Here is a 16383-nt window from a genome sequence, read left to right as displayed (position 1 = left end):
GGCTCAGCAGTTCTCAGGAGCTCTGCAGGTGGCTGTGATGGGTAGTGAGGTTGAGAACCTCTGCGCTAACCAAAACAGGAAGTCAGAGTGTAGCATCAGGCACCATGCTCCAGGTAGGCCGCACTCAAGCTGAGGGGCAGAATCTTTCAAGCCACACCACAGATTCCAATAAGTGACCCCATTCACCACTAAAGGGGAAGAGGTCCTTCCCCAGCTCATCTAGACATCAAACCAGGACAACTCATTTCTAGCTGGGGCTACTGAAGCCCTGATCCACACTCCAGCCAACTTCACACCCTGAGTGCTCATCTTATCCAGCCAAACTCTGCTTCCAGTCTGTCTGCAGTGACTACACCTGCACGACTAGACTCTACTGAAGAGTAAGAGAGAATCGTATTCAGTCACGGCTCATAGGATATCTCAGGGGCCACCAGCAGCATGCTTTATAAGCAGCAGGACCAGTAAACATGAAATGGTCAAGACCCAGAAAGTAGGCAGACCACTGAACGGGGCATCACTAAAGAAAGATGAAGGAGGCAGACATGCTGAAGGTGTTCAGCAGCAAAACTGAAAGGAGAAGAACATACAGGAGGCCCATCCCAGTACAATCAGAGTGGCAGACAAAGAACCAAGGCAGAGACTGAATATAGAAGCAGGGTGGCATGGTGGGTACACAACTGGGCTCCGGTTATAAATTGCCTGGATCGAACCCTGGCTCTGATCCATGACTGGGGGCAAGCAAAAGAACAACAACAAAAATAAAATAAAACACTCTAGGGCTTCCCTGGTGGTGCAGTGGTTGAGAGTCTGCCTGCCGATGCAGGGGACACGGGTTCGTGCCCCGGTCCGGGAAGATCCCACATGCCGCGGAGCGGCTGGGCCCGGGAGCCATGGCCACTGAGTCTGCGTGTCCACAGCCTGTGCTCTGCAGCGGGAGAGGCCACAGCAGTGAGAGGCCCGCGTACCACAAAAAAAAACAAAAAAAACACTCTAAGCCTCAGTTTTCTCATCTGCAAAATAGGAACAATATTACCTTTCTCATAGGGTTATTAAATACGATGGTGAGTATGAGGACCAGCACAATAGCTGGTGCTTAATCAAATGTTAGCAATATCATTATAAGAAAAAGAGGCAGATCCTAGGACCCAAGACAGAGGCTTAGGCAAAAGGAAATAAGACAAAAGGCCAGTTACAAATCAGAGCAGACCCTGCAGTAAAAAGAGAAGCCTTGTCACCACGATGGCAATAGACTAGAGCTCTCAGTTCTAGTTTCTTTGTAAAAACAGGGCTGGCTCCAGAGCCTTGGGCCAACTGGACAGCTGTGACCTTAGCTGCAAAGGTTAGAGGCCTGGAGGCGGGGGAACCAAGCTGACTGTTATGCCCATTGGCTGCCACAGGTTCAAAGCTGAGGCCACTCCCTGGGACTCCTAGAGCCCACTTTCCTTTGAATCCATAGGTCCTTCCCAGTGTGGGCACTTACCTTCAGGAATTACTTTAAAAAACAAAAAACAAAAAACAAAAACTCCTAGTATTTTCTACTCCAGCTGCAGGTTCCCATCCTTGCCCTGGCCAGGGGCCCCCCTCCTGTGCTACAGTCATTTTAGTTTCTCTAGCACCTCCCCTGTTTTGCTCAGTCTCCCTTCCAGCCTTCATTCTAGGCCCTTTAAACAGGCCCACGGAGTCCCCAGAGTCCAAAAGAAGGCTTTCTTCCCTACCCTTTCTCCCCACTCCCAACCAGTCCCACACCCTGCCCACCCCCAACCAGCCAGAGTCTTATTAGCTTCCAACTCCACCCTATAAAGCCTTCATTTAGGAATTCTCATACATATTTCCATGTTAATAACACCCACCATCTTCCCTGGAAAGTTCCCATTAGCTTTTCCTTAAGCACTCAAAATACAGTAAGACTTCACATTCATGTCTTAACACAGAAACCTCTGTCCTGCTGGCTCTTCAGTTCACTGTCATTAGGGGGAAGGGAAGCATTTGACAATACTCTGAAAACAAACCAAACCAGGAAGTGGATAAATGGGGACATTTTTCTTAACATGTTTACTTCTAACCTTCTCCCCTCCATCCCCCAAAGCTGACATACCCAGTGGACTGGACCAGTACTCTGCTTCCCACTGCAGCACAGAGATATTTGGGGTCTGTCTCCAGCACAGACCAATAGATCTGTTCTCTTCCAGGGCAAAGCTTGAAGCTTTAATCTTGTCCAGCCGTTTCACAAATTCATTGTAGAGCAGTTACAGATCTGTGATAAGGGGAACCAAGCAAGAGCGCCCACCTGGAGCCATCCGAGAGCATCAGTGTGGCTCAAGATCAATAGGCCCCCATGGTAGAAGGCCAAGAGGTAATTATCCTCCCGGCAGAAAGTACTCCTATCTGTGCCTGCAGGGTTCTATCTCTTGCTTATTTTCTGCACTTATGCATAGGAACTGAGGCAAAAAAAATTCAATAATGATACTGTGGTCAGCTGTACTCTCGGGTTAGGCAGTATTGGAAGAACATTCCCATTTTATAAAACTACCAAGTCTTAGAATATTTTCAGAGCTGAAGGAACCTCAGGAGTAATCTCTCCCACTGCTTCATTTTAGAGATGAAGAAACTGAGACATTGAGAAGTAAATGGACCCACAAGGGTCACCAGAGCAGAAGAGGAAGCAGCTTCTCTCTTCCTGTACTCTAGCCATTGCACCACACCATCCCACGGACAGCTTCATCTTGGCTATTTACAAAACGCATTTTTTAATGTAAATATATGACAGGGACTGAAAAACAACATGAGTGGACTTTTTTCTTTGAAAAGTATTTATAATACCACAATGTTTTTACAAGAAATATACGTACCTGAATTGTCCTTAGAGAATGAGAAAGCACTAAGGATCAAAGAAGTCATTTGGTTGCAGAGAAGAAAAGGGGAAGAAAGTCATGGGTGTGTGTGTGGAAAAAAACAAGATGAGAGTGCACCACGGCTAGCCGGGAGGAAGTCCGGGGAAAAGTCTGCACCTGCCGAAGAGGCAAGAGACTTTTTCTTCCCTCTTTGTTTCCTGGTGCGCGAGGAGAGAGGTTTAAGAGCGCTGCTTAAAGGAACTCCAGAGACGGGCGCGAGCCACGGCTAAAAGCGCGGACCCCAGAGACGGGCGGGAGACGCTAAGGCTGCTGCTGCCGCCACCAAGGGGCCTGTGTGCGAGCACAGGTCACTCTCCACACCCCTCTTCCGCGGAGCCTGTGCAGCCCGCCACTGCCAGGTTCCCGGGATCCAGGGACAACTTCCCCGGGAGTACGCACGGCGGGCCTCAAGCTGGTGCAACGTCACGCCGGCCTCTGCCGCAACGTCACGCTGCCTCTGCCGCCGCAGGCCCGCCCCGCACGCAGTGCCCCTCCCTCCCCACCCCCACCCCCGGCCGGAGTGAGCCGGAGCCCCCGAATCAGCGGCTCCTTTAACCCCGTCCTGTCTGAGCAAAAAACAGATGCCCTCCAGCGACCTACACGCAGAGGCAGGGCCAAATCCAAAGCTGAGCTCCTGTGAGCTGTGGGAACAAAGAAGAGAAAGGGAAATCTCTCCCAGCAGCCTCAGAAGCAGCGGATTAAAGCTCCACAATCAACTTAATATACCCTGCATCTGTGGAATACCTGAATAGACAAGGAATGATCCCAAATTGAAGAGGTGGACTTTAGGAGCGAGATCTATGATTTTTTTCCCTTTTCCTCATTTTGTGAATGGGTACGTGTATGCTTCTGTGTGAGATCTTGTCTGTATACTCTTGCTTCCACCATTTGTCCTAGGGCTCTATCCATCCATGGTTTTAAAAAAAAATTTTTTTTTTAATAATTAATTTTAATTGTAATAACTTTATTATACTTTACCTTCGTTCTTTCCTTCCTTCCTTCCCTCCTTTAGACAACAAATCACCCCAAATTGAGGAGGTGGTCTCTGAGAGCAAGATTTATGATTATTCCCCCTTTACCTCTTTTTGTGAGGGTGTATGTGTATGCTTCTGTGTAAGATTTTCTCTGTATAGCTTTGCTTCCAACATTTGTCCTAAGGTTCTATCCGTCCCTTTTTTTTTCTAAATATTTTTTAATTCAATAACTATATTATACTTTATTTTATTTTTACTGTATCTTCTTTCTTTCTGTCTTTTTTCCTTCTTTCCCTCCTTGCTTCCTCCCTCCCTCCCTCCCTCCCTCCTTTATTTCTTTCTTTGCTTCTTTCTTCCTTCCTTCCTTTCCTCCTTTCCTTCTTTCTTTCCTCATACTTCTACTAATTCTCTCTACTTTTTCTCCCTTTTATTCTGAGCCGTGTGGATGAAAGGCTCTTGGTGCTCCAGCCAGGAGTCAGGGCTCTGCCTCTGAGGTAGGAGAGCCAACTTCAGGTCACTGGACAACAAGAGACCTCCCAGCTCCACATAATATTAAACAGCGGAAATCTCCCAGAGACCTCCATCTTAACACCAGCACCCAGCTTCACTCAACGACCAGCAAGCCAGAGTGCTGGACAACCTATGCCAAACAACTAGCAAAACAGGAACACAACCCCACTCATTAGCAGAGAGGCGGCCTAAAATCATAATAAGGCCACAGACACCCCAAAACACACCACCAGACGTGAACCTGCCCACTAGAGAGACAAGACCCAGCCTCATCCAGCACAACACAGGCACTAGTCCCCTCCACCAGGAAGCCTACACAACCCACTGAAACAACCGTAGCCACTGGAGACAGACATCAAAAACAACGGGAACTACAAACCTGCAGCCTGCAAAAAGGAGACTCCAAACACAGTAAGATAAGCAAAATGAGAAGACAGAAAAACACACAGCAGATGAAGGAGCAAGATAAAAATGCACCAGACCTAACAAATGAAGAGGAAATAGGCAGTCTACCTGAAAAAGAATTCAGAATAATGATAGTAAGGATGATCCAAAATCTTGGAAATAGAATGGACAAAATGCAAGAAACAGTTAACAAGGACCTAGAAGAAATAAAGATGAAACAAGCAATGATGAACAACGCAATAAATGAAATTAAAAATACTCTAGAAGGGATCAGTAGCAGAATAACTGAGGCAGAAGAACGGATAAGTTACCTGGAAGATAAAGTAGTGGAAATAACTACTGCAGAGCAGAATAAAGAAAAAAGAATGAAAAGAACTGAGGACAGTCTCAGAGACCTCTGGGACAACATTAAACGCACCAGCATTCCAATTATAGGGGTTCCAGAAGAAGAAGAGAAAAAGAAAGGGACTGAGAAAATATTTGAAGAGATTATAGTTGAAAACTTCCCTAATATGGGAAAGGAAATAGTTAATCAAGTCCAGGAAGCACAGAGAGTCCCATACAGGATAAATACAAGGAGGAATACGCCAAGACACATATTAATCAAACTGTCAAAAATTAAATACACAGAAAGCATATTAAAAGCAGCAAGGGAAAAACAACAAATAACACACAAGGGAATCCCCATAAGGTTAACAGCTGATCTCTCAGCAGAAACCCTACAAGCCAGAAGGGAGTGGCAGGACATACTGAAAGTGATGAAGGAGAAAAACCTGCAACCAAGACTACTCTACCCAGCAAGGATCTCATTCAGATTTGATGGAGAAATTAAAACCTTTACAGACAAGCAAAAGCTGAGAGAGTTCAGCACCACCAAACCAGCTTTACAACAAATGCTAAAGGAACTTCTCTAGACAAGGAACACAAGAGAAGGAAAAGACCTATAATAATGAACCCAAAACTATTTAGAAAATGGGAATAGGAACATACATATCGATAATTACCTTAAATGTAAATGGACTAAATGCTCCCACCAAAAGACACAGATTGGCTGAATGGATACAAAAACAAGACCCTTATATATGCTGTCTACAAGAGACCCACTTCAGACCTAGAGACACATACAGACTGAAAGTAAGGGGATGGAAAAAGATATTTCATGCAAATGGAAACCAAAAGAAAGCTGGAGTAGCAATTCTCTTATCAGACAAAATAAACTTTAAAATAAGGACTATTAAAAGACACAAAGAAGGACACTACATAATGATCAAGGGATTGATCCAACAAGAAGATATAACAATTGTAAATATTTATGCACCTAACATAGGAGCACCTCAATACATAAGGCAAATACTAACAGCCATAAAAGGGAAGATCGACAGTAACACATTCATAGTAGGGGACTTTAACACCCCACTTTCACCCATGGACAGATCATCCAAAATGAAAATAAATAAGGAAACACAAGCTTTAAATGATACATTAAACAAGATGGACTTAATTGATATTTATAGGACACTCCATCCAAAAACAACAGAATACACATTTTTCTCAAGTGCTCATGGAACATTCTCCAGGATAGATCATATCTTGGGTCACAAATCAAGCCTTGGTAAATTTAAGAAAATTGAAATTGTATCAAGTATCTTTTCTGACCACAACGCCATGAGACTAGATATCAATTACAGGAAAAGATGTGTAAAAACAGATGGAGGCTAAACAATACACTACTTAATAATGAAGTGATCACTGAAGAAATCAAAGAGGAAATAAAAAAATACCTAGAAACAAATGATAGTGGAGACACAACGACCCAAAACCTATGGGATGCAGCAAAAGCAGTTCTAAGGGGGAAGTTTATAGCAATACAAGCCCACCTTAAGAAGCAGGAAACATCTCGAATAAACAACCTAACCTTGCACCTCAAGCAATTAGAGAAAGAAGAACAAAAAAAAACCCAAAGCTAACAGAAGGAAAGAAATCATAAAAAGCAGATCAGAAATAAATGAAAAAGAAATGAAGGAAATAATAGCAAAGATCAATAAAACTAAAAGCTGGTTCTTTGAGAAGATAAACAAAATAGATAAACCACTAGCCAGACTCATCAAGAAAAAAAGGGAGAAGACTCAAATCAATAGAATTAGAAATGAAAAAGGAGAAGTGACAACTGACACTGCAGAAATAAAAAAAATCATGAGAGATTACTACAAGCAACTCTATGCCAATAAAATGGACAATCTGGAAGAAATGGACAAATTCTTAGAAATGCACAACCTGCCAAGACTGAATCAGGAAGAAATAGAAAATATGAACAGACCAATCACAAGCACTGAAATTGAAACTGTGATTAAAAATCTTCCAACAAACAAAAGCCCAGGACCAGATGGCTTCACAGGTGAATTCTATCAAACGTTTAGAGAAGAGCTAACACCTATCCTTCTCAAACTCTTCCAAAATATACCAGAGGGTGGAACACTCCCAAATTCATTCTATGAGGCCACCATCACCTTGATACCAAAACCAGACAAGGATGTCACAAAGAAAGAAAACTACAGGCCAATATCACTGATGAACATAGATGCAAAAATCCTCAACAAAATACTAGCAAACAGAATCCAACAGCACATTAAAAGGATCATACACCATGATCAAGTGGGGTTTATTCCAGGAATGCAAGGATTCTTCAATATACGCAAATCTATCAGTGTGATAAACCATATTAACAAATTGAAGGAGAAAAACCATATGATCATCTCAATAGATGCAGAGAAAGCTTTCGACAAAATTCAACACCCATTTATGATAAAAACCCTCCAGGAAGTAGGCATAGAGGGAACTTTCCTCAACATAATAAAGGCCATATATGACAAGCCCACAGCAAACATCATCCTCAGTGGTGAAAAACTGAAAGCATTTCCACTAAGATCAGGAACAAGAAAAGGTTGCCCACTCTCACCACTCTTATTCAACATAATTTTGGAAGTTTTAGCCACAGCAATCAGAGAAGAAAAGGAAATAAAAGGAATCCAAATCAGAAAAGAAGAAGTAAAGCTGTCACTGTTTGCAGATGACATGATACTATTCATAGAGAATCCTAAAGATGCTACCAGAAAACTACTAGAGCTAATCAATGAATTTGGTAAAGTAGCAGGATACAAAATTAATGCACAGAAATCTCTGGCATTCCTATATACTAATGATGAAAAATCTGAAAGTGAAATCAAGAAAACACTCCCATTTACCATTGCAACAAAAAGAATACAATATCTAGGAATAAACCTACCTAAGGAGACAAAAGACCTGTATGCAGAAAATTATAAGACACTGATGAAAGAAATTAAAGATGATACAAATAGATGGAGAGATATACCATGTTCTTGGATGGGAAGAATCAACATTGTGAAAATGACTCTACTAGCCAAAGCAATCTACAGATTCAATGCAATCCCTATCAAACTACCACTGGCATTTTTCACAGAACTAGAACAAAAAATTTTACAATTTGTATGGAAACACATAAGACCCCGAATAGCCCAAGCAATCTTGAGAACAAAAAAAGGAGCTGGAGGAATCAGGCTCCCTGACTTCAGACTATACTACAAAGCTACAGTAATCAAGACAGTATGATACTGGCACAAAAACAGAAAGATAGATCAATGGAACAGGATAGAAAGCCCAGAGATAAACCCACGCACATATGGTCACCTTATCTTTGATAAAGGTGGCAGGAATGTACAGTGGAGAAAGGGCAGCCTCTTCAATAAGTGGTGCTGGGAAAACTGGACAGGTACATGTAAAAGTATGAGATTAGATCACTCCCTAACACCATACACAAAAATAAGCTCAAAATGGATTAAAGACCTAACTGTAAGGCCAGAAACTATCAAACTCTTAGAGGAAATCATAGGCAGAACACTCTATGACATAAATCACAGCAAGATCCTTTCTGACCCACCTCCTAGAGTAATGGAAATAAAAACAAAAATAAACAAATGGGACCTAATGAAACTTCAAAGCTTTTGTGCAGCAAAGGAAACCATAAACAACACCAAAAGACAACCCTCAGAATGGGAGAAAATATTTGCAAATGAAGCAACTGACAAAGGATTAATCTCCAAAATTTACAAGCAGCTCATGCAGCTCAATAACAAAAAAACACACAACCCAATCCAAAAATGGGCAGAAGACCTAAATAGACATTTCTCCAAAGAAGATATACAGAATGCCAACAAACACATGAAAGAATGCTCAACATCATTAATTATTAGAGAAATGCAAATCAAAACTACAATGAGATATCATCTCACACCAGTCAGAATGGCCATTATCAAAAAATCTAGAAACAATAAATGCTGGAGAGGGTGTGGAGAAAAGGGGACACTCTTGCACTGCTGGTGGGAATGTGAATTGGTTCAGCCACTGTGGAGAACAGTGTGGAGGTTCCTTAAAAAACTACAAATAGAATTACCATATGACCCAGCAATCCCACTACTGGGCATATACCCTGAGAAAACCAAAATTCAAAAAGAGTCATGTACCAAAATGTTCATTGCAGCTCTATGTACAATAGCCCGGAGATGGAAACAACCTAAGTGCCCATCATCGGATGAATGGATAAAGAAGATGTGGCACATATATACAATGGAATATTACTCAGCCTTAAAAAGAAAGGAAATTGAGTTATTTGTAATGAGATGGATAGACCTAGAGTCTGTCATACAGAGTGAAGTAAGTCAGAAAGAAAAAGGCAAATACCGTATGCTAACACATATATATGGAATTTAAGGGAAAAAATGGATGTCATGAAGAACCTAGGGGTGGGACGGGAATAGAGATGCAGACCTACTGGAGAACGGACTTGAGGATATGGGGAGGGGGAAGGGTGAGCTTTGACAGGGCTAGAGAGAGTCATGGACAGACACACACTAACAAACGTAGTAAGGTAGATAGCTAATGGGAAGCAGCCGCATGGCACAGGGATATTAGCTCGGTGCTTTGTGACAGCCTGGAGGGGTGGGATAGGGAGAGTGGGAGGGAGGGAGACGCAAGAGGGAGGACATATGGGAACATATGTATATATATAACTGATTCACTCTGTTATAGAGCAGAAACTAACACACCATTGTAAAGAAATTGTACCCCAATAAAGATGTTAAAAAAAAGAAAAAAAGAAAAAAAAAAAAACAAGTTGAGAGGTTTAAATAGTATTGAGATTGAATGCAGCATGAAGAATGGAAGAATGGGGCTGAAAAAGAGCATCCATGGAAGAAGGATATAGGAAATCAAGAGAGAAGAAAGACTCCAGAGAATCCTGAGGAAGTACTTTGAACTGTAAAATGTGAGAATTCCTAATGTTACAGCTTTAAAACACTGTGAGTAATGGAAATGGACAATGGGGAAATGACCTCTGTTAAGCAGGTGATTTACATATTTTCTCATTCAATCCTCACAAAATACCATTATATCTATTTTACAGATGAGAAACTATGTCTCAGGGAAGTTAACTTACCTATGGTCACAAAACTAAAATGTAGTAAAGCCAAGATTTTATTCAGGGTTGACACCAAAATCCATCTAACAATCTAGGTTATGGCTTCCTTTCCACTGGAAACTGTAACACAAGTTATAGTGCAGAGTTAAAATCTCATAGCTACATTTGAAAAGCAGCAACCACGTGTCATATTAATACATTTAACATTACAACCTGGAAATGGTCTATTCTACTAACTTTTACTTTGGGCCAAAAGAATTATCTCCAAGCATTATAGGAAGTTGAAGCTGGGTTTTGGGCCAATCAAAGAATGATAAATGTGAGAGGTCCTTTTATTACCTAAGTGATTAAAAAATAAATTGTATCAAGGGTTCATGTCCCCATTTCAAAGTAAAACAATGTGAGTCCTCACCTAGCAACCAAAATTTACGTTCTTAGCTCATTTCAATTCAGATTAGGTTTCAGAAATCCTAGTATGTATTCAGTTTCCATTTCTTCATTCTTATGTATTTTTTAATTCAAGTGTGATATTTTCGACATACTTTAGCTCCAAAAGTTTTAATAGTTCCTCTATTAAGAATATACCACTAGATAACCACATACTGCAAAAATGCCAAAGAACTGATTAAAAGTTCAGATTCCCTTGTTAATTTATGTTATTTCAAGGGAAATGATTGCATATATGATAACAATTTCTCTGGGAGGTATGTTTTGCTTTCTCTTATGATTACTACACAACTGGAAATTAATTTAATTTTCATGATCTCTTGTGCAGTTTCTTTTGTTCTACAGATCTTCTTCATCTCCCCCTCCCCAAAATATTTTAATATCAAAATAACTGAGCTGATATTATTTTTTAAAGTCCTAATATAGAAGACTTTTAACAGTTACAAGAAGTTGATTTTAATAGACATTGAGTTCAGCAGATTAATTATAATTTCAAATGACAGTGAAAAGTTGAGGAAGGAACTGAAGAGAACAAGAAGAATGTGAGAAAAAAGGAGTTTCCCCAGTAAGACAATTTTTTGTTAATTTTTAACCCAAAATTGAATCCACTTTTTATTCATTTCCACATTAAATTATAAACACATTTTGAGGTGTTGTTTTTAGTTTTGTTTTGTTTTGTTTTGTTTTAGATGTTTTTAATTTGTCTAGTCTAACACACAACCTAAAAATTTTCCTTTAGGGTGTGACAATGCTTAAAAACAAAACGAAAACAAACCCTTTTTCCTGTTCTGTTTAAGGTGGGTGGATCAAAGAATGTCTGGGCAGATAAGAGAGCTTCAGAGATTGGGCAACCCCAGTTACTGAGGAGAATAAAAAGGACGGTTCTTACAATCATGTCTATAAACAGTTTCTTGCTCAAAAAGGCAAGAGAATTCTCCAAACACTTGTTGGTAAATGTTCAATTCAGTTTGCTACATTTCACATCTTCATAGTCTTCAAAGGCTACAAATTTGAAACATTATTGGGTAGGAAGGTTTTGAAACTCAAGTTCCATTTATTCTTGGCCAAGTTCAATAGTCTGGTTCCTGGGATGGGGACCAGGGAGGGACAAACAGAAATAGTTTCTGATGATTTCCTCATCACTCAAGCTCCCCAGAGAAGGAGTCAAAAATGTTTGTTGTTGTTTTATTTTGTTTTAAGTATGAGTCTAAAATACAACTGAGAAAAGTGTTTTACTTTGTTTTGTGTTTCAGGAGCCAAGACCCAAGGTGCTCTGATTCTGTAGATTGAGTCCCACTTTTCTTCTTGGGTAACTTCTGTTTGGTTGGTTGGTTCGTTGGTTGGTTTTTATTCTGGGCACACTGATGCTTTGAAAGAAATTTGAGACTTGTTAGAAAGAAGAAAAGAAAGAAGAGATTTTGAGTAGGTGAATTAGTTATCTATTGCTGTATAACAAATTACCCCTCCCCAAAACTACCAGCTTAAAGTAACAAACATGTATTATCTCAAATAGTTTCTGAGGTAGAAGAATGGAGAAGCAGCTTACTTGGGGGTTCTGGCTCAGAGTCGCTCATGAAGTTACAATCAAGCTGTCAGGGCTGTAGTCACTGAAGGCTCAGGATCCATTTCAAGGACACACACATGGCTGTTGACAGGCCTCAGTTTCTTGTTGGCTGTTGGCTGGAAACTTCATTTCCTAATCATGTGGGCCTCTCCATAAGGCTGCTCACAAGGCTTGCTTTCCCCAGAGTAAGTGATCTAAGAGATAAGAGAGAGACCAACGACAAACAGATGCAACATGCCCATGATGGAAGTACAGCCTCTTAGAACCTAATCTCAGAAGTGACATTCCTTCACTTCTGCTGTACCTTACTGCTCACACAGAACACCCTGGCACATGGTAGCAGGGGCTTCCATGAAGCCACAAATACCAGGAGATGGGGATTGTTGGGGGCCATCTTGGAGGCTGACTATCATAGAAGGCACCTAGCAAATCTGCCCAACTTTGACCCCTTTTTTTTTTGCCATGCAGCGTGGCTTGTGGAATCTTAGCTCCCCGGCCAGGTATCGAACCCGGGCCCTCAGCAGTGAGAGTGCAGAGACTTAACCACTGGTCCGCCAGGGAATTCCCAAGCCCTTAATTTATATTTCATATGCCATCATTGAGACTTCACACAGCCACAGAACCTGGGACACTCAACAAATATTTATGGAATGAGTGAGTTGAGAAACGCACATTTCAAGCTACTGTGCTGCGCTGCTATCTTCCGGCCAGCAACTGGCAACATAACCATTTTATTAGGACTTCTGCATTTCTTTCTGCAAATATTTCACGGGAGTGATTTTCAAATGATGCTCCAAGTGGTCCCAGGTGGAGCCTCTGGAAGGTACCCCCTCAACCCTTCTTGGTTCAGTCAGAGCAACTCCCCTGACATCTATTTTTACATGTTGGATTTCCTTTCAAAAACAATTCTTCAGCTAAGAAAGGGGGTGGGGGGTTGAAACTAAACCCTTCTTATGCATTTTACCTATGTTATTTTAAATAAAAATATTAGAAAATGTGGATAGTGCTGAAAAGTATTGTACTCTAAATTTAGAAATCCTCAGGGAAGCCCAAAGCAGTAAATCTTTAATGTCAATTCAGACATTAGGCTTAAGCTGGTTGACTTTGGATTCAATTATACAAAACATACACACGCAGGTGTGAACACACAAAAGACAGGGGAAAATATATGCGAAAATCTAGAAGGATGCAATTGAAGATTATGTCTTAAAAGTAAGGTAAAATTAAATTTTTTATATTTTTTCCAGCTCTTGAGAAGTGAGAACATTCTCAGAATATATGAGCCTATCTTTTGACTTTTGTGTCAGACTTTCCTATTAGTTTTGGGGGACAAAGTACATGGAGAGGTAGAATCTTGTCTGTGTGCTCCTAAATTTTTCTGGATTTATCATCCCATGTTTAAAATTCCCCATATTTCCATGGCTAGCCATACTCTAATCAAATACTAAAAGTGTTTCGAGGGACCCTTTAAAGCCATTGGGCCTTAACCTCACCTTAAGCCAAACAGAATATTTGGATTTCTATCAAAGTAACCATTCTTCACCCAAGTTCTCAAAAATCACAAGCCTCTCAAGTATCTTCTAAATGAGCTCTGTTTTGTGTGTTCTACTTCACATCAGGCAAAGGTCATTTGCTTTACCATTAGCTCCATGTCTCAGTTGATTGTAAAGTCCTCAAATAACTGCACATTGACTATAAAATGTCATTAAGGTATATCATATCCTCTTAACTATTCCCACAGAAAGGAACAAGGAAAAAATTAATGAATTAGCCTCCACTTATAAGGAAAACAAAGAACTTAACTATTGAATTACACTACCTAAAAGTGAATGTTTGGGGATTGAATTGTGTCCCCAAAAAGATATGTTGAAGTCCTAACCCACACCATCTCAGGATGTGACCTTGTTTGGAAATAGGGTCATTGCAGATGTAAAGATGAGGTCATAACGGAGTAGGGTGGGCACCTAATCCAATGTGACTGGTGTCCTTAGAGGAAAAGAACAATGTGAAGCCTGGGAGAATACCATGTGAAGACAGAGGGTTGGAGTTTGCATCTACAAGCCAAAGAATGAATGCCTGGGGCTACTAGAATCTGAGAAAGCAACGAACAGATTCTCCCTCAGAGCCCTCAGAAGAAACCAGGCCTTCCCACACCTTGATTTTAAGCTTCTAGCCTCCAGAACTGTGAGAAAAGTCAGTTCTGTTGATTAAGTTACTCAGGTTATAGTACTTTGTTTGCAACCCTAGCAAACCAATACAGTGAATTCATGTCTTACAGCTCTAGTCCAGTTCCCACAATGCCTTTAGGAAAATTAACTCCCGGACTGCTCTGGGCAGACCACTGAAAGCTTCTATGCCTCTCCATTGTCCTCAGCAGGGCTCACAGGCTGCTGCCTGCCTTGCAGACAGGTTTTATTTTTGCCTATTTATTTTTTTAAAAGTTTATTTTGACTCCAATGATAAAGTTGAGAGATTTCCCATCAAAATCTGGATTCCAATTTCTCTTGAAAAATCAGAAAATCTGGCAGGAAACTCAAACTCAATAGGATTCTAGTCCTTTCTGCATCTTATCTGCCTGGAGGTATAGTTATTTATATACCTGTTTTACCCTCTTCCAAACTTAGTCTCACCTATCTATTCATCCCCTGCCACTGTGGTTGTCAAACTTCAGCAGGCATCAGAATCACCTGGAAGTCTTGTTAAAACCCAGCTCGCTGGGCCCTACCCCAGAGTTTCTGATGCAGCAGGTTTGGGGGTGAGGCCCATGATTTGCATTTCTAGGATTTCCCAGATGACACTGCAGCTGCTGGTCCGAGGACCACACTTTGAGAACCACTGCCTTATAACACGATGTTGGTCTTGCACATAAAATGGGCTCAATAAATTGCTGAATTATTATAGTTGTTGCATAGTGATTAAGAGCACACAAATACCATTTGCAACTTCCAATTTCATCACTCACTATGACTTTGCACAGGTTACTTAATTTCCTTGTACCTCTAGATCCTTGCTTGTTTAATTAGAAAAATAAGAGCACCTGTGTACTTCAAAGGGCTGTTATCAATATTAAATGAGATGATACAGGTAAAATACTGCAGCTGATCATCCGTGCTCAGCAGACATTAGCTGTTATTACTATTTATTAATTCTCTCCTTTCCTAGTCTATAAGTTTGAAGCCAGTCTCCCTCTCATTTTCCTTTATATAACCACCCTCTGGACCCGCACCGATATCTAAAGCTGTGCCTCACCCAAAACAGGCACTGAATAAACATTTCCTGAATGAATAAATGAAGAAACTTAACATACACTCAAATTCCGTGGGCCGAACATGTCAGTTAGGACAACCAAGCTGAGTCGACACTCCTTTAGAGCCCTTATAGTTGCAACACAAAGCTGAATTAAAATGGGTATTCCTAAATTAAAGTGTAAACTCAGAGATGATTGGCAAATGTAATAATTCCCCAAAGGGGCATTAACAGCTAGCTTTTTTGCACACGACCTCGGTGTCAGGCACTATTCTCTGTCCTCTGGGCTTACTCACCCCTCGAATCAGGCCTTATTAACGTTAAACCTCAGGTTGATATATCAGTTAGCAATTGCATTTGGCTACTTGTGACAGAGACACCAAAAATAATGACCCAAACACACAAAGGAATTTTCTCTCGTAAGGAAAAACCAGAGGAGGCAGGTCAGGGCTGGTGTGACAACTCAGCAAAAGCTTCAGGGACCGAGGCACCTTCTCTCTTCCTGTACCTCACCTCAACCCTCAGCTGTGTCTTCAAGGTCACCTGGTAGTCCAGCATCGCTAATTGGGGCGCCAGCCTCATATCAGCTTTCCAGTCAGCAGGGAGACAGGAAGGGCAAAAGCGCCCGCCCTCCCTTTGCAGAAGGCTTCCTGGAAGTTCCACAGAATACTCTGCCCACGTCCAGTCAGCCCAAACCTGGTCACACGGCCACACCTACCTCAGGGGAAACTCGATCTCTGAGCTGAACACGTTGCTGCCCTGGGAAAGCCAGTTGCTGTTAGTAAGGAGAGAGGGAGAGCCCATCTAGAGCATTCACCATGTCTGCAACAGCGAATACAGGTTCATACACGTAAA

At 41.3% G+C, this 16383-nt stretch overlaps 2 long non-coding RNA genes across 2 annotated transcripts in view; both read right to left on the bottom strand.

Moving 5' to 3' along the window:
* LOC116750417 overlaps positions 1 to 2971 on the bottom strand; it is a 73119-nt gene extending 70148 nt beyond the window's left edge. Inside the window, exon 1 of the long non-coding RNA XR_004349020.1 lies at positions 2850 to 2971. This is a non-coding gene — a long non-coding RNA (uncharacterized LOC116750417). The remainder of the gene's footprint in view (positions 1 to 2849) is intronic.
* A 7348-nt stretch (positions 2972 to 10319) lies between these two features.
* On the bottom strand, positions 10320 to 16123 carry LOC116752191. Its single transcript, XR_004349421.1, has 4 exons — positions 16042 to 16123; positions 12265 to 12476; positions 11955 to 12104; positions 10320 to 10391 (listed from the first exon to the last, which is right to left on the bottom strand). It is a non-coding gene; the product is annotated as an uncharacterized LOC116752191 (long non-coding RNA).
* Between the last annotated feature and the right edge of the window lie 260 nt (positions 16124 to 16383).

The sequence above is a fragment of the Phocoena sinus genome, chromosome 3 (assembly GCF_008692025.1).
Source record: "Phocoena sinus isolate mPhoSin1 chromosome 3, mPhoSin1.pri, whole genome shotgun sequence".
Classification (NCBI taxonomy): Eukaryota; Metazoa; Chordata; class Mammalia; order Artiodactyla; family Phocoenidae; genus Phocoena; species Phocoena sinus.
This window is presented reverse-complemented; position numbering and strand designations above follow the sequence as displayed.